The following is a 22966-nucleotide window of genomic DNA, read 5'->3' as shown; positions in this document are numbered from 1 at the left end:
AGTTTCAAAAATATCAGACTTAAAACGAATTTTTGGTGATCATTGCGTGACTGTTGCATTTTTTTCGAGTATAGTCTTTACATCGTCTTGTTTGTGGCGGAATCCTGAGTTTTGGCGGCCACAGCTATAAATTCCCTGCTAGATCACCTACTTCCGTGGGAATCAATACGGGAGCTGCTAAAAAATAATTATATTTTCAAATTCTTAGTCATAGCCGTTAGTAGTATTTCCAAATCTCGGCCATGTTTTTCTGCCTGTTAATCGGGATATTGCGGAAATTCCAGGGAACCAGGATCGTTTTTATTGTGTGAACCAATAATAATAAGTAATATGTTTAATTTTTACTAGTAATCCATCAAAATACTCATTTATGAACTCCTGTAGCACGTACGTAACATGCAGCATTCAATTACTTAATTTCAATAGTTTTATTCCACCGGAAAATGCATTGAAATTCTTCCCGGAAGTATAATTCGACTAACCTGGCTTTTTTTTCCCTACTATTTCAAGAATTTAATCCAAATGCTCCAGTCATCATGCTTCTCCAAGAATTATTACCATCTTCTCTCGGTTTCTTCTGACCTTCCTCGGGAGCTTATTCCAACTTCTTCTGAAGGTTGTTTCTGGTGTCCACTGGAAGCGTATTCCAACTATTCCTGCAATTATCGTCCGACTCATTCCGGGGGTTTCGTCCAATTTTCCTTGGAACTATTCTCCAACCTTTCAGTTCCAATTATGAAAGGAAGTTTCCAACAATTCCCTCTTGATGTTATACCTAACTTCCCCTGCATTTTTCTGAATTCTGCAAGAAGTTTTTCCCGAAGTTTCTGCCAGCTTGAGCTTCTCCTGGAAATGTCTTCCGATCCCCGGAATTTTTATCTGGGTTCATCTGGAACTATTTTCTGACTTCTCAAGAAGTATAATTTTAATTCTTCAGGAAATGTGGATCAGTTTCCCCTGGAAGTTGTTCTTAATTTATTGTAAGTTTAGAGTAAATTTTAAAATACAATTTGTTTCCCAGGAAATCAAATTGGATTCCTGAAAATCTGGAAACGTGATATTTGTTGAATTTCCCGGGATGTTCCAGGAAGGAACCCCCGGGTAGAATATTTATTATTAATATCAAAAGTTTATATGGATTTGCATGACATAATCTTTTGGAATCAAGATCACAATTTTAAATTGATTGATGAACGATTTAGTAGATTTATATAGCTTATTACGATGTTTTTCCTTATAATTCTACTACTTTTGTATCACTTTCACTTTCATTAATTAAGTTTGCCTACCACTACAAAAAAAAAGACTAAAACAAATACGTATTTCGTTTAGTACTTGCAAACTTCTTTAGTGTCTAGTCATAAACTTAAGGAAAAAGCATTACGTCTATTCCTCATTTAAGTGTATAGGAATAGAAGTAATGGTTTTGCTTTACGTCTAGTACGTATCTGTTATAGGTTTTTTTTTTACTGAAAGTGAAAGTAAATAGTGAATGCTAATTAGTGAAAGTGAAAGTGATACAATAGTAGTAGAATTGAAAGGAAAACATCGTAATAAGTCAGGGAAAATGGCTCTAATGTTGGCCTATGGATCCAAGATTGGGCTCATCGCTAAAATCTGCTATTTATCAATTTTAACTAGATGAACGCGTTATTGGGACGGTATTACCTTTGTTACTAGCGTAACATAGGTATTAGAATTTCACACGTCCTGCCGTCTGCGCCCGATAGCCATCCACACAAGCCTGTCTCACCTGTCCAAAACATTCTCAATCAATAGAACTCGGCGCGATCTGGCTCGACAGTTTGATTACGACATCGTAAAATCAAATTAAACATCAAAAATCGACCCTGCAAGGTAAAATTTGCTGATGTCTGTATGTGCGTCTGTGGACGCGTTTCATCTAGGCAAGCTTTTTTCGAGATGGCTCATGCGATCAATATGGTTGATATCTCGTTCGATAGGCCCCATTGCGCCATTGATCGCTTTTGAATTTTTTTTCGATCTGACTTCCGGTTTCGGAGATATATAGGCCAGAATGATTTTAGTGAACGATTTTTTAAAAATTAATGGTACACTTTATCAACATGATTTCTTTAACAGTAGAAAGATATCATCCATATCTACTTGGGGAAAAAATTTCATACCGATCTGACTTCCGGTTCCGGAGATTTACAGGATAGAATGATTTTAGTTAACGATTTTTTACAAATCAACGATACATTCCATCAACGTGAAATTTGCAGCAATGGAAAGACCTCATCCATATCCACCTGCAGAAAAAATTTCATACCGATCTGAATTATAAATCAAGAATATGGTTGATACGTGTATGTCGGTTAACCTCTGGTTTTTTTTTTGAAGTTTTGGTTAACCTCTTGTTTGGTCAGAAGAAGGCTTTATGTTTAGTTTGGGCGTTATGATGAGAAGAAGAAATCGTACGCAAAATCGTGGAACGTAGGGGAGTATAGTCCATAATGCACCCCTGGGGTAAAATGGCCCCGTGCAGTTTTTCGATGCTTATCCATTACTAATTCTGGAAATATCATGTGCCAGAATGTTAGTTCAAGCACTGAACTAGCAATGCTGATTTTCAAATTCACGAATTGACAATCGGAAAGCCAGGGGTGCGTTGAGAACCATCGTACCCTACGTATTCCAATAGACCTTTTCGATGCTTAATCGTCTTTCTCTATTTATCACACATGTATGAATCGACGGTGTATTTTCCCACTAATGTGTTTCCCTCTTGCTCGCACTCGTTGGATTTAAATTGTACAGTAGTGTGCGCCGATTAGACGTCGAGAAGTCAGATGTTGTCCCTTCATATTTGTGCACGGCCGATGAGATCAACCCAAATAAAAGCCTCAATAATCTGTTGGAAAATGAGGAAAATTTACCAAAATTTTACACAGTCTAGTAGTAGTACCAATAGACCAAGAAAATCCAATCGTTAGAACTCTGGAATTTTTTCCTTGAAAAAGTGCAAAAAAACTGGAAAACATGAAGTAAATCGCACTTTTTGCGATTAATGAGTAAAGTAAAATCAAATTTGGGTTGATCTCGTTGGCCGTGTGCAGAGAGTTTTTCCACCTGTCTGCACCTGTCTAAACAATCCAAATTTAAGTAAGATCTACTCATTTCCATTAGAATTAGGACTTAACAATATAGAGCGAACTAGATTGTAGCTGACAAGATAACAAATTAACATTCGGATTCAGGTGTTCATTCGCCATCTTGTCAGTCCCAACTTTGTTTACTCAATTTTGGGGGATATGAGTAGATCCTAGTTGTTTAGAAATAGCGTGCATCCTGCATTGTTTTGTTCAGGATAGTGTATCTGACGCTTTAAACCTTGGTCTCTATATATTATATAATATATATATAAAATTCACAAGGAGAATAGCGTAACTGATGCTTTAAACCTTGGTCTATATATGACCCTCATTTTTAAAAATCGCTATTAGAACTGGTACATCGTGAATCTCTCACCGATCAGCTCCTGCCGAGTTCACGGGTAAACTTATGTTAATCTGCTGAAAAAAATTGACATAAAGCGTGGCCCTGTTTACTGTAAATGAATACCGGAATAATGCTCGCGTAACATTTGAATAGGAGCTATCAATTTTTGTTAACAATTTGCTACACTGTTAGAGATCGACACATTTTTATTGGTAATTTTCCATGTAAAATATCACATGATATTCATGTGTCCACACATAAACAGAATCCACCCAGAAGTACACATGATATTTATGAGTCAAATGAATAGTATGTGTGGTTACACATGAATTTGATGTGTACACATAAGAACTATGTGTCCGACATATATAGATATATATCGTTTGTTTATCACATTGCGAAAATTCATGTGTGGGGCACATAAAAATTCGCATTGTATTTTTATTAGTGTAGGCCCTTTTCACAAGAACCGATGTACACCCTACCCGATGGTGTTGTAAGTTTGCGTAGACGTATTCGGTTCACGCGAAAAGGGCTTAACAAGTTTTGTGTACAAAAGTTGATAGGCCCGTCTCAAATGTTACGCGAGTATTATTCATGTGTTCATTTTAAGAAAACAGGGCCCCGCTGTTGTGTCACTTTGTATCGAGTGAGTGAACTCAAATCCATCCGTGCACTCGTCTATTGGGAGTGCCGTAGGCAGTGATGCCACAATAGACGAGTGCACGGGTGAACTTTTGTTCATCTACTGAAAAAAAATTGACACAACAGCGGGGCCATGTTTACTAAAAATGAACACATGAATAATGCTCACGTAACATTTGAAAAGGGCCTATCAACTTTTGTAAATAATTTGATAGGTCCTTTCCACGAGAACTAAAGTACGTCCACGCAAACCAAGAGCACTATCGGAAAGGGGGGAATTTCCCCTACCCGATGGTGATGTTAGTTTGCGTGGGCGTATTCGGTTCGCGCGAAAAAGGCTTAACAAGTTTTGTGTACGAAAGTTGATAGGCCGGTTTCAAATGTTACGTGAGTATTATTCATGTGTTCATTTTTAGTAAACAGGGCCCCGCTGTTGTGTCACATTTTGTCGAGTGAGTGAACTCAAATCCATCCGTGCACTCGTCTATAGTTCGAATTTAACTCGCGTAACATTTGAAAACCACGGCAACATAAATGAATTTCTCGCTAAGCTCACAAGACAGTTCAACAGGAGATGATGTTAGCTTTATAGTCGCTATATTCATAGCATGCCGGATAGAATCTCGCGAACCAATTGTTGTTTGACCAATTGAGCTGTCAAATCACGACCAACAACAGAAAAGAGCACATCAGCTATCCAAGCAACCACCAAGCCTGCTAACTACCCGATAATCACCCTTTTTGCGATATAAGGTAAATATAGGGTTTCCGAACTTTAAATCAGTCGTATATCAGCCTTATATTGCAAAAAGGGCGATAAGCGGGCTTGTTGGTTACTTGGGTATTGCGAACAAAACTTTCGGAACCCGTTTTCTCGTGACTTAAGGCTCGCCTGCGCAAACTAACACCATCTTTGGGGAAAATTTCCTCTATCCGATGAAACCGGTAATTTGCGTTCGATTGGCGAGGAAAGAATAATCAACGGTTTGCTTATAAAACTTGATAGTACCATTTCAATTGTTGGTCTACAATATATTGAATTTGTTCCGCTTTTTGATAGATTGAAATTCTATCCGCCAGACTATAAATATAGCGACTATAGTTAGCTTTCGCCTAAATCAACACACTGAATGGGAAATTCAATTGAACTCGGGTTATTCACGATTAAGAGAATCAGGCTGATTGATTATTTAACTTTATTGGTATATATTGTATATAATAAGATTGTGCTTAAAGTATGTAGAGCACAATAAAGCAGATTAAGTATAAAGTAATAAAGCTCCAGTTGTAAGCCAAGAAAAAGAAAGTGATTTATATATACTTTGCACTACGTAAAACTCATATCAGCTCCTCATAGATAAGCCACAATTATATCTTAAAATTATTGTCATGTTAGAAAATTAACATGAGGATATAAACCAATTGATTATTGAATAATAATTGCCGTTCAATTGAGCAGTGCAGAAACTGAGACCAGTCAAAATAAAAATATAATATCAAAACCGAGATTATACTGGGTAACAAAGGTTCTATTCACCTGCCCGGTGGATCAATGTGGGTTTTTATGGATATTTTTGGTCGCTTTTGAAAATTTAGTCGATTGCTGAATTTATGTATAGGCCCAAATTAGGAGCATTTATGCCGACATTACATTCATTTCCCATATATCACAATTTTGTATGACTGAAATATTTTCTTCTACCCGAGAAACACTTAGTCGTAAGCCAATTGGCCAGGTAACAATTTGATGCTTAACAAGTGTTGTTTAATCGATTTTAATTCAGCCTTGGTTTGAATAATTGTTTGCATTTAAACATCTAAATCTGGTGATTTTAATCAGCCAAAAGCTTATAAGTTCTAGAAATTCTAAACTTTTTAAGGCATCAAATAACAGTCTTTTACAACCTTTGTTTGTTTATTTAGAAAAAAAAATTGAAGAGCGCTGCATATCTTATATGTGTTTATGGGACTGCAACAAGGTGCTGACTGGCTAACTAATAGGATTTACATATTTATATTGTTATTTATAAGTCTAAAAAATTACCTTTGCTTTTCGGGATTCGAACCGGCAGTCGCTGATTACCAGGCATCAATCATACCTACTGGACCACTTAAACATATGTGTGGCAAAAGGTATGATCTTTAACTTGAAACACGACAAATTTAAGTTGAATAACAGCAACCGGAAGAGTATTATACAGCAATGCAGAATTGTAAACAACAACTGGTGACAGTAAAACATTCCTCTCATTTTCAAGTTTAGTTAAGGCAAGGTGGACACAAGTGCGCGATTTATTTCGATCGTCATGTGCAAGCTGTTTTAGTGCCATAATTGAGGAATTCTGTTTGAAAATTCAGTGCAATAAATACAAATGTTAATGCTTCCGGCGTCGTCGAGGCCCAATTCTACCTGTAGCTATTCCTATAAAGCTCCTCTACCTTGTCTCCACTGTTGCCGCTGCTTGGGATTAGAAAGGTAGGCAGTGAATTTAGAAGAACTAAAATGCCAGAAATGCAAGGAGTGACACTGACTACATTTAGCAAATCAGGCTATCGAAATATTTGTAGTGCATTACTGATTTGTGGAGTAGTGCTAAGCTTAAATAAGGCTTGTTCAATCTTTAGATCAGCTAACTTCTTGAGGTTGAATTATGGGGATACAATTAGCTTCACGCACTATTAATCAACTATATATTCAGCCTGCTGTTAATCAGCTTTGTGCACCTTAAAACAACCAATAATCAGCTTCTGTTCTTACTGTTCAGCTTGAATTGTTACTTGAGAACCTATTCCAAGAGAGGTTGATACATTTGGTTCGCATTAAGTAGTCATCTTTTTATGTTGATAAAATATCATTTTAGTTTAAATGCATGCATCGGCAATCGATATATGTACTGAAGAGATAAGCTGCATGGCACAAGTCTTGTTCTTCTTTTTGGCTTTTAACGCTTCTATTTTGCCGGCTCTCCGGCATGAATTAATTGCATAATAAATTGAAACTTTCCTCCATGACATATTGATTTCTATCAACCAAAATCACCGTTCATTCACTCCAGCGAAGCCCCAGCCCAACTACGTTGACTCATTCTGTTGGGGAAAACAAAAAAATTCTCCAACAGAACTGGGGGAAACGAAAATTAGAAACTATTTAGCCACCCTCATTCTCTTTTCATCAAATCTACCGAAAGCGCAAAAAGTTGCTTTCAAAGCATGAAATAATCACTTTTTTCGTGCAGACTGAAAGTTAAAAAAACGAAATGTGGGCAGGTGTTTAATTCATGTTCCCCACCTCGTTCCACCCAAATTCATGACTTAAACGTGCGACACGCTGCTGCTCCTGCTTCTGATGGCACTTGGAAAAGTAGTTGCGGTCGAAGAAAAAAAGTTTGACAGTCTATTATTTCAGCTCCAAGAGGGGGGGTGATGGTGCTGCGAGTGCGAACAGTCAACACGTCAGTCCGCTAGAGGGGGAAAAGAAGTCACGCGATTGACTCGGAAATATGACTGCTAACTACCCAAGTTCGTCCATACTTGGGTTAGTTTGTGATATTTTGGTGATGATCTGTTTTTTTTTCGGATGTATTCAACTATGAATAAACTGAAGGAAATCCTTTCTAGTAATAGCGATTCCTGCACAACTGAAAACATAATGATAACGATCTATAGATAACCTAGGATAGTGATTACAGTGTTAGCTAAGGAGAGGAATGTTCCTAAATTATGTACTCTCGACTGTTCTAGGTTTGTTAAAACGCTTGTTCACTGAAAACACACATCAGCTCTCGAGAAGTAATGTGAGAATGGTGTATTCTACGGTGTAAATATGTCAACTGTAAGGAACTGGAAAGAATTTGTTTTAAGTTGAGTATAGATTTTACCAATCCAGAGGATAGAAGTTGCATCACTTCGACGTGGGTTTGCCTATGAGTTTTACCTTCAAAAAAACGTCACTAAAGAAAACAGTTCCGCTATGTGGTTCTCTGCAGATTACTTGTAAAATTTTAGTTGAGATAGGATGGAAAGTTGTTTCACAAAACGGGTGTTCTAGTTGTTTGGGGATTGGGTGGTTTCTACTGAACTAGTTTATCAAAAACGAAAAATCATTAAAAGTTGTTAACTATTTTGGTTATATATCTAGAAGTGGGCGATTATATATGTTGGGATGGGGTCGATTGTGGTAGGATTTGGTTCAGAGGGAAATGATTGTGGTTCACTTGCGAAAACTCGCGCTGATTTTCTATACTATCGATATAAGTCAGAACTAGATTGTTAAAAATCTAAAGAAACATCACTCGAAAATAACACACAGTTAAATAGTTGTTCAGACTAGATCTTGTTTTTTTTTTTTTAATTATTTAAATATCAAACACACACAAACAGATTTTTCGAAAGATTTTCATGAGTTCTATCGGTGAGCTTGTTCTAGTCTATGATTCGGTTGATGGTTTTATAATGTTGGTCTTATTCTAGGATCTATTTTGGTTTTTCAAACTAACAGCGAGTTGTCTTCATTCCTCTATCCATAATCATTGGAATGAGACTTTGTTCTATTTTTTTTAGCAAAGCGTACGCATAGGATATTGTCCAGTTGTTGGTTTCAATTGAAACTTATATTCTACTTATTTCCAACAGATTTTTTTTTATTCAGCTTCATTCTCACCCAGAGTTGGTAAACTATGAAAAGCAATCTCCAAACACCCCTTTAAAACAATTAACATGATAAAGATTACAAATAAAAAAAAAATAAAACTTTTTCACAGGGCCAGCAAAGCGATAATTGATAGAGGAAAAGCGTTTGCTGGTTTATTTGTTTTAGTAAAAAATATTCGCCTAAAAATAGTCTAGTTTTAGTTTTTTAAGCAAAAAATTGTTTTTTGCCTCATAAAACCACTAGAGCAAAATCCTTCAAATCGAAATTGCTTTTCCCACTACCAATTACCGCCAGGAAAACAAAACGCGTAATCAGATTGAAACCAACAAAATATAAAAAAAAACTACAACGATTCCACTCTCACTTCCGAATCGGTCAACTACCCACTCTCCGAACGCTTGTTCACCTACAGACAGATTTGATAAACATCTGATTGCTATCTAACTATAAACTACCGTCGCGGATCCGCGTGTCGAGAAAATGGACCAAAAACCAACTCCAAAATCAAACCCAAAAGGCAAACAAAAAAAAAATCATGACAGTTCCAAGACGCAAAACAACCGGAAACCGAACAGGGGTAGAATGGCAAAACAAAAGCGTACAATATTGTGCGAGAGAGATTGCTAAAAACAACACGACACGAACGAAAATATATGCAGCATTTTTTTTTTGTTACGTCAAGAATAGATATATGGGCAAAATTGACACAAGAAACTCGGAATCATCACAAACAAAAATAGCAATTTTACTCCCCCTTCTCTTTCGCGCACTGTCTCTGTGTGTTATTTTGTTGCTGTTCTTGTTGTTGCTGTTTTTCTCCCGCGCGCCTGTCCAGTTGTCACAATCGTGTTATTTTTATTATCTCTTTCTGATCTTTTTGTTTTTTTGCTTCCGCAGCACAACTATCAGTTGGAATTGAAGTTAACCTGTTTCGCTTTTTGCCGCTGTGTTGTGTTTTTATCCGTTTCTTCCTCATTTCTGAGTATGTATATACTTTTGTTTTTCTTTTTCGGGAAACATCACTTTTGACACTTTTGATTTTCGAAAGCATTTTTCCGCGCGCGCGTCCGGCCATGCACAAACTTTCCGTACAAATAGAGAACGCAGGTTGTGCTGGCACCAAATCAACAGCAACCATCGATGCCGGGTTGTCGATAATGGCGACGGACGCCGACACACGACCTTCCGTGACTCTCAATCCAAAAAATAAAAAAAATAAAAAATGGTGCACTGTTTTGACAGTTCGACGTCGGTTGAGACGAGGTGGAGGAGGAGGAGGAAGAAGAGGTGGTAGTATTGAACGGCGCTCGAGTTTAATATGGAGGAGTTGAATATTTTGTAGAATGTTGGATACTGTTTCCACACATAAGATTGAGCTTCGAAAATTCAATTCTGCAGGAGAAGTCGACCAGTGGACGAGTGAAACAAAAATAGAGGTTGGCGAAATAGTCCTAGCTGAACAAGAAGTCATCTTAAGGTGTAGCGCTGTGCGAACTCTTGTTATGATATCATTATCACATCAGCATTTGAAATACTCTGCAAACATTGGAGATCCAGTTTCACAAACATGCAAAAAGAAGAAACGATGTAGTTAATACCATTCAACATTTGAGCAACTAATTGGATTTTTCTAACGATTCGCAAACAAGGCCTCTCGAATGCGCCCCGCCCAATTAGCGAGCGAATGGTAATCACATTTTAAACAGACAAATTAGCGATAATCGTTCATCACGCTAAAATCCCGCTGCGAAACCTACGCTTTGTAATTAAATTTTCTCAACCCAATCTCGAGAATCCACCCGCAGTCCATCCATCGTCGTCGCTGTACTAATTTACCGAAAAAGCTTTCTAGTTCCAACAACATCGCCGCCGAGCAGCCGGTCCAAGTTTCGTCCCCCTCGAGACACCAGCACAAGTGTGTATGCTTACTTAATTATTTAGCCGCCTCCCCCCCCCCGCTCCCCGGGAAAGCTGTCTTGCGACCTGAAAAATTTTACATGACACAAATAAAGTGTCACTAACGAGGGGACGATCCCCAACCCACCCCGCCCTAACTTTCCCCAGGAAATTTTGATCAAAGCTTGTAGATGGAGCGAGCATTTCATTTTGGCTCAGCTATTTGTCACAGCCAGTGGTGTTCGCTGTCTGACTGATTACGACATATGTCGCAAAAATGTCATTATCCGTTTCATTTCGTGATCTCCGCTGGCGGTCCTCCGTGAGTGGTGTCGGAGCGGGAGCGCGTCTAAGCGCATACCCTTGTTCAAACATTGACATTTATCCTCAATCGTCCTAATTGCTGACGCCGGGGTCGTTCGCAGTCTGGTTGTTCTAGGGAATATCTTAAAATCATGTGCACCACATGTGCTTGGTAGAGGGACGTTCCCTCGCGACAGCTGCCGGGGCTCTTGTACTCCAGAACAACAACCGAAAAATATCAGCTTTAGTTTTGCCCTCGAACGACTCAATCAGTTTTGGCCTCCTCCTGTCCATTAGTGATAGTGGTTGGACATGTGGGAGCGTTCATTCATTGTGTCACGCAAAATTTGCCCAAAATTACGTCCCTCCCTCAGTAATTATTTCGAAGATTGTGTGGCAATGAATTTATTGATTTGTAATCAACACTTGATCCCTTATTTAATTCAGATTGGTTTTTCGAAAAGCATAGCGTAAACCAGGTTGCACAATGTCGTAGGTGGTACGAGCTCCAAACTGTTGTTAAGAGGGAGACCCACCTTCATCCGTTACTGTTAGATAGTAATTTGTGATTAATTACTACATATTAGATAAAGGATGTGTCTCCCTCCAACAGACCAGAGCTGTCCTGGCCACGTCCTCGTATCTGGTGGGGAAAGGGGAGGAATGTTAGTCCGAAACTTACTTAAGAGAGATGCAGAGAACTCTTAAACCCCTCATAAGTGTCACGGGAAGGGTGGATTTTTGTTAGTAGGGAGGGTTGCTGCCCATTTCCTAAGCATATTATTCAAAACAATCTTCAGATGTTGGAATTAAGAAACGTTATCAGCTCGATCCTGTTGCTCCTTTGCGCCTGAAAATGTTTGTTGATCCTAAACATATGCACAATTCATTCTGGCCGATAGGAGGTTCTCATGAGTAAAAGTTTATTAATAGTATGTGGAATCGTAGATTAGAATGAAGATTCGCCCTTGGCCTAACTCCCACTGTCTGGCAGCGGCATTATGGATAAAATCTGCCTGCAAGTGACAGCTCTATCGCAGCTACAATAGCCCATTTCAAGAACGCAAGCATTCCGAAGCTATTTTCACACATGATAAGCCCCGCTCCAATACATTTTCGATGCAAATATACACCATTGATAATGTACTGAAACTTTCAATCAAGCAGTAGTGCAATACTTGATTGACGCGTATTTAGTGAGTTTTGAAATGATCGTCTTGAATTCGATGGATATTTCCTATCGAGGATAGAGGATCGAAAAGGTAGATAAACTTAGCTGAGCGTAATTATGCGTAGGTTAGAACAGTCGGAACCACAAGCAACGGATAAGAATTTGAAAATTTGCACCTAATGCACTTTTCAACATCACTTCTGTACTTTCCAATTAACACTTTTTGAAAATGAAATTGTAAATTTATTACATTTCCACTAGAACGAAAACGACACAGCAAAACAAAAACACGTCATTTTCGCAGCGCGGCCTACTTCGATCATCTTTATGCATTTTTAACAGAAATACGCCAATTTATTGACTGCTGTCGAAAACGTAATTTCATTCGAATAGCTTGTTTAACCAGGGCTTAAGCATGGGGTGTGACACATCTAAATCTCAATTTAAGATCGTCAAAAAATCTCACGATAGCTAATCAATCTACGAAAAATCTCTGTTCATCTCTTGCATCTTAATCCATCTACTTGCATCACTCCCCACCTTTTTGCAGGAAATCTTCAAAATATGCATCAATCTTCCTTCTATCTAATAAGTGTGCGTGCATCTGACATCAGCGAAGCAAAAATTTTCCTGCATCTTAGATAGAGTCGCTCCCCTCGGGCTTAAGCATCCATCACGTCGGTCATGGCTTGTCATGATTGCCTGAACTACGCGTAAAGAGCAAATCGAAACAATGAACGTCGCGTGAAAGTGGAACTTAATGAAGGCCTAAGTACTCTTTCAATAGTAGCATTTAGTTTTCGGATTTGAAAGATCGGCGGTTGCAGTGCTTGTCCACTGAGTAGAAAAACGCGGTCCCAGGTCCTTGCATATTAAAAATGTATGGTAAGATCGGATCGCTTGTTTAGCGTGTATTTTGTAAAACTTATCGCTGTCGTCGATGCCGGGTTTGACTAGATATAACAACTTGAGTAACGGTAGGATGTGATATGAGGGGCTCGGTGGCCTTAGAGCAACCGTTTTTGCTTACTGAGCGGAACATCATGAGTCTAATCTCAAGCCCATCCACATTCAAGATTCGGCAATCGTTTTATTTGTTAACATGAATACATGGTAATAACAGAAACTCGATGATTAAAAAGGAGCTCCTCTGCCTAGTGGAAAACGTTTTTGCTTACTGAGCAGAAGACCGTGGGTTCAATCCCAAGCTCCTTTGCATTATATGATCGTTATAACATCAATTCAGCTTATCTATTGGTTTTTCAAAAAGGGATTTAAATTCATAAAAGTGGGGATGGGCAATAGGGAAAACTTCACTGTTCTTCCTTCTGAGCCGTAATTATGCATTAAGAAAACAACAGAAAATCGGGAAAATCCTAGAAAACACGAGATCAAACCAGAAATTCGAAATCACCAGTAAAAGCCCGTGAATTTCGATGAAAAATTGGGAACACATAAGTTTCTAGACCTTGAAAAAAAAATCGAACTCCTTGGACTGGGCTAGATTTTCTTGGAAAAATCACTTTGAAGAACTGTTAGAGAATTTTGATGAAAATTCCATAGGAATTTTGAGAAGATTTCAGAATTAATTCAAAAGGTAGTTCAGATAAAATACCCATGGGAGTTTCGGGAAGAACTCTAAAAGAGCTTCAACAAGACTTTCAAGAGTGCATTGTTAAGAAGTTTTGTGTCAGTTCGCTTTCAGCTGTGGACGGACACAGCAGCATTTGTTCTCGGTGTCGATAGTGCTATCGGCAGTCTGTTTTTAGACCAAGCTATTGTGTGTTGCGCACATTGTTTATCCGCAGTTAGCTAGCCGTGTGTGGAATCCTGTTGATAGAATCAAGAATGAATGGAGTTGAAATTAAAAACACCGTCAAATTTAGCTTTGGCGATGGAGCTAGAAAACCGTCGATGGGCGAAATTATTAATTTCACGAAGACTCTGGATGCGGATCCTATGCAGATGGAAGCTATATACAGGGTAGCAGAGGAGAAATCCTTGTTTATTAAATTCAAGGTCGAAAAGGCAATGTGTCACACATTGATGAATAATAGTGAACAATTAACTTTCCGTTATGACGATGGACAGGCAGTAGAGGTACACATGTTGAATGCGGATGAATAAATTCAGTATGTCAGAGTGTACAATCTGCCTCCTGAAGTGCCTGACAAAAACCTAGCATTGGTGCTGGGGAAATACGGCAAGGTAAAACGTGTGGTTAGGGAGAAATTTCCTCCCGAGTTAGGTTTTGATATATACACTGGCATCCGCGGTGTATATATGGATGTTAAGAAGGAAATTCCTACATCACTGCATTTTCTCAACCGTAAAGGAAACGTGTTCTATCCCGGGAACAAGAATGTGTGCTTTGTTTGCAAGATTGAGGGGCACCAGATGAATTCTTGCCCAAAGCGGAAACCTTGCAGGAAGCTAGAAAAACAACAAACGACGGATACAGAAAAACGTGACCCGGACGAAGCCCAAAGTGTTAGCAGCGTGGATACCTGTACATCATATGCGGGTGTTTTAGCCGGTGATGCTTCAGTGGATGCTATTGAGGTGTTCGATGAAGAAGTTATGGCAATCGATGAGACGACCCCGGACATGTAAGAAAAACAAGAAGCAGCAAGAGGAAGTCAGCTCGAGACCGAAAGCCATCCATTGTTCTTGATCGCGAAGAAATTGAAAACTGCTATTGAAACACAGAAAACGGAAGAAAGAAGAAAACTGCGGCTGCGAGAGAAAGTTAACACCAACAACCGGCTTCTAGGAAAAAATGAACTAATTTTATAAACTCTTTTATTTCAAATTAATGAAAACTGTTAGAATCGGCTCCGTAAAGCTAACGCGTTTGAGCCTTACAAATAAATTAATGGATAAAAAAAAAAGAAGTTTTGCGGAAAATTCTATTGTGAAGATGATTTAAGAATCCGCGAAAACTATCAAGGAAATCAAATTTTGAGCGGCAATTTCCAAGAGATTTAAAATAATTTATCGCATAGTTGAGCAGTTTTGGGGACCCCTTTGAAATGTTGACACTGAAATGTCGCAAAAAGACATTTCAACCGCCGTGGGAGTGTACCGGTGAACCGTGAATAGGGTTTTAGACCGAGAAAAGAAAGGACAACTATCCGCGAAGGTGGCCACAGGTCGTCCGAGGTCAGTTCGGGTTCCGAGGGTTATCGCTGCCATCAAAAGGAAGATTCGGGTGAATCCAGTGCGTTCAATAAGGAAAATTGCAAAGCAACACGGGATCAGTGATTTTAAGGAACGGAAGATCGTAAAGGAAGATTGCGGGGCGAAGTCGAGGGCACGGAAAAAACTCACATGATTACCAACCGCATCCGGAAGCTACGAGTCGAACGATGCAAGAAAATCTTGAACTTCTTAAGCGAAAAAATCCGGTATTAAATTCCAGAACCGACCGGTATATTAGTTCCTTTCAGTTAAAAGACGTGGCCAACGAGCACGTGTATCTAACCAAGCATCCTGCTAGCGTTATGGTGTTTGGATTGGTGGCTTCCGATGGCAAAACAATGGACCCGGTGTTCATTCCAGAAGGCGACAAGGTCAACACGGAGGTCTACATCGGGATTTTAAGTAAGTATGTTCTTCCGTGGATCAAAGAACAGTACGGTCCGAAGCCAAATGTTGTATTTCAACAAGATGGGGCTCCGTGCCACACCTCGAACCGCACTCAGAAGTGGTTTCAGGAACATCTTCCGTTCTGGGCGAAGGATATGTGGCCGCCATCCAGCCCCGATCTTAAACCGCTGGATTACTCAATATGGCACGTCATGAAGGCCAAGGTCTGTTCTAAACGCCACCCGAGTATAGCAAGCCTCAGACAAACATTGACCCGTACCTGGAGAGAAATGGATCCAGACTACATTATCCGTAGTCTGCCGCGCATTCCGGAAGCGTGTGGAGGCCGTAATTGCAGCAAGTGGAAACTCGATCGATGATTAACATAGTAGACTCTGAGAAACATCCCCCCTTTGTATAAATAAAAAAAAAACTCGAAAACGAAATTTTTGAGAATTTTTTTTTAATATTGACATTGCTCAAGGGTGCAACGGTACCTTACTCAAAACGTGACCACGGGCGCCATTTTGTTTTGAAATAAAGACGAAGTTCTAAGCTTTTTGAATTTCAAAACCGCGTCCATCTGTGTTTTTTAATTGTCCCACAAACAATGCTAAACTTTGCTAACTTGTTGGCCATTTCAATGAGAACCTCCCCTTAAGGAGAGCTTTCCTAAAATCATATTTTCTTGAGGTTCTAGAAGATACAATATAAACACCAGTTTGAACTGTACGAATGGTGTGATCCAATCCAAGGGCATCTCGAGAAGAATGTCTGGAGTATTTCGTGTGCATTTTCTTAAGAATTAAGAACTTTAAGATAATGCTAGCAAATGGGATGGTTTTGCGGCACAGTTTCCACATCTGGAAGACTAAAAGGTTTCTCGACTCATCTTTCTACCAAATTCGGTCTCCATACAGTTCCACGTCTTTACTGATGCGTCCGAAGTTGGGTATGGTGCTTGCATCTACGCAAACAGGCCACAACAGTAACTTTCATTAATTACTGAGAAATTCAGGGAAGTCTACAGAACATTAAAGAAATATCGGGCAGTTCAAATAACATCAGGAAAACACGTAAAACATCAGGAAAGTCTAGACTGTTGGGAACGTTAAGAAATGTTGAAAAATTTGTTTCGATAATTTATGGTTCGATCTATAAACTTCAGAAAAATCTAGAAAACTTTCATTGGAAATCTTACAAAATTTAGGGAACCTGAAAAACGTTTCGTCAATTTCAGGCTAGTTCAAGGGACTGCAGGGAATTTATGAATTTTCAGGAAGCCTTAGAGAACTTCATAGTTGTCCAGTGATCCTCAGTAAAACATTCAGAACTTCTAAAAGTCCAGAAAATTTTAAGGAAGACCCGAGAACTTAAGGGAAGCTCCGAGAGCTTCCAGAATGTTTCATGGACATGCGGAAATATTTTAAAAGAAGTTCCGTATGTTTCATGGCAGTTTCGAGAGTTGGGCATAGCTCAGGGAAGATGTTTGCAGTTCCATTAATTTCAGGGAAATTGCGGGACATTTTCAGATGCTTCCAAATTTTTAAGAACTCCAGAAAACTTGAGAGATCTGAAAACATAAAAAAATTGAAAACTTGTGGGTTAGATAAGAACCTCTGTTATCCAACTATGTGGTGAAAATAGCGCAAAATTTGTTCACATAGCAGTGATTATCAAAAGAGAAAGTCGATGAATAGAATCGATCAAATAGGACCTTTTGAAATGTTCATCGAGAAATGTGATGTCACGTTTGCGCTTAGCCCTCCTCCCCCACGTGTCCCAAATTGTCAGTTTTCTTGCGCTTAGCCCCCCCCCCCCCCGCTAAATGCGTGACATAATGTATGGATGCTCCCTATTCAAGCTGGAAAATCAATACAGCCCAGGGCAGAGACCCTCCTCTCTGTCAACTAATTAGCAATAAATCTCCAGCGAAAACATTTTCATCAAACGACGGCGATGGCGCAAAAAACGCGCGCGCAAAGCCAAACTTGACGAAGAGTAAACAGGAGCTCCTCTGGCAAGCGGAACGCTGGCGGGACCCGTGTCAGATCTTTGGTCCTCAAACAATCAACCCCTTTTTTCCTCCAAGTTTCTGGAGCTCAGTGCCATTAATTTATGGCTCCCAATCTTGTCTCGTCCCGTTCCGGGAACCCGTCGTCGTCGACGGGAGAATTATGCATCACTACTGGTCGTTGCCACTGCGTGACATTTGTCAAGCTCTCCGGATGGCGATAGATGGGCATGGCTCTTCCGCGAAGGAACGATTAGACCGAGAACGGCAACACGGGAGACCCTCGTTCCAGTTTCCCTTTTCAAGGGGACCGGCAAATGGGTTCAATTGACACCGCCTCGCCGCATCCAGTCAAATGACGTCGGGTGGTTTTTCGCGTGTGACAAGATTTGACTTTCGTCACGGACGTAGTCAACGAAATTAACTCGCTTTTTGTTGGTTGATGAGGAGGTTTTTTATCGAATGCGAACAACCATTTCAGGGGACAGATTTAATGGTAGGAGCTCAATCACTGCATTCTAATAAACAGTACGAAATGAGACCCCAAACCCTGCTGGGTCGATACATCTCTCAACACTTAATAAGCTTTGGAGATGCTCAAAAACTTTTCCAACAAAAACAAGATCTCTCTTCTGCTATGCAAATCATCGAACTAAGTCCTTTTCGGCGCGAGATAAATAAGATCCATCGAAGCACCTGTCTATCTTCCAAAGAGCAACGGCTTACCGAAAAACCAAAGAAAGTTGCGTTCCCCGACTAAAAGCCCCGCTATGATTGAACCGAAAAACTAATATAGAAACTCTGCATTACCCACCTCACATCTCGGAACATTGAACAAGTAGGTTCCTACAGAGGAGGTAATCCGATTCCTACGAAACGAAAACTTTCCCCCTCTCAAACTCGGCACGACGTGCCGAAATTTATGCAAAAACAGCAGCAGGCAGCACAGTTCCTCTTCAAACCGGAAAAATAAGAGCTGCTGCCAAACATCAATATTTCATCGAAAATCCACCCTTAATTACAAGACCTGCCAGTTCTTTTTCGACGAAGGAAGAACGGGGCTAAAGTTTCGGGCGAGCGCTCCCGGGAAGACAAATGGCGATGCGCTATGATCTAGCCTCAGTTCTCCCGCCTTGCCTAGCGTCGTCGCAGCCGGAGGAAGTTATTCGATACTTTATTTACCTCGGCGAAAACGACGACGATGAGGAACTAGGGCTTTGCATCGCGCAATTGGTGGAAGTTTTCGCGAAGATAATTGAAAAACGTCTACCGGAACAAGTTTCGCCGGCATTGATGCGCTTCCCGCTGCCACCCGAAACTATCTGCCAGGATTAAATGGGTTACCTTTTTCTCGGCTGTGGAGTGGGTCTAATGAGAATGTGCCCTTCTTGGTGGGGCTGGGGCTCTGCTGGGTGGAAGGGTGTGTGTGTGTGTGGGTGGGTGGGTGTGCATACTATTCCTCGTATGGATGCGAAGGGGATGCCTGAAGTTGCCGTCGAGGGCCATTAATTATGATTCAGCTAGTGAATTATTGAACCGTTAAGAAAGATGGAAAGCTGTACATGTTATTTGAAGGAATGCTTCTGGAGGAAGTACTTGTTAAATGGATCGGAATTTTGAGCCAAGTTTTCACAATGGGCTATTTTGGTAATGTCTTTGAAACATTTTATTTTGTGGAGGTCACGTGTTTTGAAGGTACCAAATCAGTCCACCAGAACGCACATATGGCCAAAAATGATCATCATGAAGACCGTTTCTAGTATGATGTTGCCTACACTGAACGAAAACATCCACAATACTCTGAATGATTGTTGCATTGCCCGAGCCCTTTATCAAAATTCCTTCGATTTTCGGAAGATTGCCTTATGGTTGAATTCGTCATCAAAAAATTTAAGAATATGATGACTTGTATATACTTAAAATTGGAATTATAACTGGATTGTTTACATTTCCATACTGAAAAGTCAGTGTTCACTCGGCTGTCGACAGAAACAGATCACTCTCAATGTGTGTCACGCGATCGTCTGTTAGCTCGGCAGCAATGTGTGAGTTCTGACCACGTTTTGCGTCCATTGCTGCAATGGAAGCGCTCTAACCCCCGTTGGCGAATCTGCCATACAATGAAACCACTGGAAGCGGTGGAGGAGGCTTATTGGATAGCGGAAGATAAAATGTTTATTGTGTTGTACCTTTTGACTACAGTTTTAAGATGTATTGTATAGTGAACAAGAATCCTTGGCTCTGTAAATTCGGTTGAGCCTTATCAAATAAATTAAGAAAAAAAAAATGCCATGGATGCAAAAATCGTTTGTTGGCAGAGAAAACTTCCTCGTTTTACCAGTTTTTGAAAAACCTCTGATAGTGATGACTATGTTTCCAACTCGTTTGTCTGATCAGATTAGCAAATGACGTTAGATAGACTTATTTACATAATCGTTTTGGATGATTTGCGTTATGGGGCTGAACCAATACCATATGCAATTCAATTTGGCATGGTAATCATTCTACAGAGAGCATTGGGAGAGCAACTGAGGTCCGTTCACTTCTCGTATTTGAGTGGATAATCATTTGATTACAAAAGAACCGTCATCCGGTTGCAGCTATCATTCGTAAAAGCGATTTCGATGTTTCGATTGGAATGGTCTGAGGATTCATTCGAACAGAGGCCGGTATTTTGGTACAGTGTAGATCATAAGAACGGTTGTAGGACGAAAAGTTGAAAGGCATAACTGTCACTCATGGCCCATTGCACAAATCAGCAAGCCGAGAAAAACGCGTTTTATGTCACCTTCGTGCCATTGTTTTTTTCCAATCTTTTGCAGAACAAAGTTGATGAGTTTATCCAGTATTATGAAACTATGGGCGATTAGCTACCACTTCCTTTGAAAAACTTGTTTTTGACTAAAACGCAAATGGGACCGACTTGCGATGAGTGGCAGATAAGCTCGAAGGGCATAACGTCGAAGGACAAAATGTCGAAAGGACAAAAGGTCGAAGTAGTCGAACTAGAACTTTGGCAGGATGACATGGGTCGCTAACTCTCAAATATTTTTTCTTCTTTAAATCAAGAGTAATTTGTTGCAAAATTTAAGTAAAAAATAGGTACTGTGCGTGTCATGGAAAATTAAGAGGCAATTACTGCCTTTCTCAAGAATATTTTCTTTATTTAATCAATAGCAGTTCCTTGGGAGTATTTGCATAGTCTTTTGTTTTTATAAAAGTTCACTGAATTTTTGGCAATATTTTGTCGAGTTTGATGTTGGTTTTTTGAACTTTTGTCCACATCGACTTATTGCCCATTTTAACCTTTTGTCCATTCGACCGTTTGTCCATTATACCTTTTTCCCATTTGGCATCTGGTCCCTCTTTGGCAAATTCGTCCATTCGTCCTATTTTTCCTCTAAGTTCAATTCAACCGAATGTATATTCGACCTATTGTCCCTCCAAATTCAATTCTACCTTATGTCCATTTGATCTTTTGTTCCTCTAAGTTAAATTCAGCCTTTGGTCCATTCGTTCTTTTGTCCCTCTAAGTTCAATTCAACCGATTGTCTATTCGACGTTTTGTCCATTTGACCTTTTGTCCATTCGTCCTTTTGTCCCTCTAAATTCAATTCAACTGATTGAATATTCGGCATTTTGTCCATCTAAATTCAATTCTACCTTATGTCAATTTGACCTTTTGTCCCTCTAAGTTCAATTCGACTTTTTTTCCACTCGACCTTTTGTCCATATGACCTTTTGTACTTCTAAGTTCAATTTAACCGTTTTGCCCATTCGTCCTATTGTTCCTCTAGGTTAAATTCAACCATTTGTATATTTGACCTTTTGTCCCTCTAAATTCAATTCTACCTTATGTTCATTCGACATTTTGTCCCTCTAAGTTCAATTTGACCTTTTGTCCATCTAAGTTCAATTCGACCGATTGCCTATTCGACGTTTTGTTCATTTGACCTTTTGTCCATTCGACCTTTTGTCCCTCTAAGTTCAATTCCATTTTTGTCCATTCGACGTTTTGTCCCTCTTAGTTCAATTTAACCTTTTGTCTCTTTAAATTCAATTCTACCTTATGTCAATTTGACCTTTTTTTCCTCTAAGTTCAATTCAACCTTTTTCCATTCGACCTTTTATTCATCTAAGTTCAATTCGACCTTTTGTCTATTGAACGTTTTGTCCCTCTAAGTTCAATTCAACCGATTGTATATTCGACATTTTGTCCCTCTAAATTCAATCTTTTGTCCCTCTAAGTTCAATTTGACCTTTGGTTCATTCGTCCTTTTGTCCTTCTAAGTTCAATTCGACCGATTGTATGTTCGACCTTTTGTCCCTTTAAATTCAATTCTACCTTATGTCAATTTGATCTTTTGTCCCTCTAAGTTAAATTCAACGTTTGGTCCATTCGTTCTTTTGTCCCCCTAAGTTCAATTTGACGTTTTGTCCATTCGACGTTTTGTCCATTCGACGTTTTGTCCATTCCACGTTTTGTCCATTCGACGTTTTGTCCATTCGACGTTTTGTTCATTCGACGTTTTGTCCATTCGACGTTTTGTCTCTCTTAGTTCAATTCAACCTTTTGTCCCTCTAAGTTCGATTCAACCGATTGAATTTTTGGCATTTTGTCCCGCTAAATTCAATTCTACCTTATGTCAATTTGACCTTTTGTCACTCTAAGTTCAATTCGAACTTTTTCCACTCTACCTTTTGATCTTCTAAGTTCAATTCAACCTTTGGTCCATTCGTCCTTTTGTGCCTCTAAGTTCAATTCAACCGATTATCTATTCGACGTTTTGTCCATTCGACCTTTTGTCCCTCTAAGTTCAATTCAACCTTTTGTCCATTCGACGTTTTGTCCCTCTTAGTTCAATTCAACCTTTTGTCCCTCTAAGTTCAATTCAACCGATTGAATATTCGGCATTTTGTCCCTCTAAATTCAATTCTACCTTATGTCAATTTGACCTTTTGTCGCTCTAAGTTCAATTCAACCTTTTTCCACTCGAACTTTTGTCCATATGACCCTTTGTACCTCTAAGTTCAATTTAACCGTTTTGTCCATTCGTCCTAGTCTAGTTTAAATTCAACCATTTGTATATTTGACCTTTTGTCCCTCTAAATTCAATTCTACCTTATGTTCATTCGACATTTTGTCCCTCTAAGTTCGATTCGACCTTTTGTCCATCTAAGTTCAATTCGACCGATTGCCTATTCGACGTTTTGTCCATTTGACCTATTGTCCATT

General features: G+C 39.4%; 1 protein-coding gene across 4 annotated transcripts in view; it reads right to left on the bottom strand.

Annotated features, from left to right (window-relative positions):
- The window catches only part of Rbp6 (RNA-binding protein 6), a 1960266-nt gene that overhangs the window by 27516 nt on the left and 1909784 nt on the right, over nt 1-22966 (bottom strand). The gene's annotated exons all lie outside the window — the stretch shown is intronic.

This window comes from Ochlerotatus camptorhynchus, unplaced genomic scaffold (genome assembly GCF_037179485.1).
Source record: "Ochlerotatus camptorhynchus isolate MF236.1 unplaced genomic scaffold, CSIRO-AGI_Acam_v1.1 ptg000196l, whole genome shotgun sequence".
Taxonomy (NCBI): domain Eukaryota; kingdom Metazoa; phylum Arthropoda; class Insecta; order Diptera; family Culicidae; genus Ochlerotatus; species Ochlerotatus camptorhynchus.
Note: the sequence above shows the minus strand (reverse complement) of the source record. Positions and strands in the feature narration are given on the sequence as shown.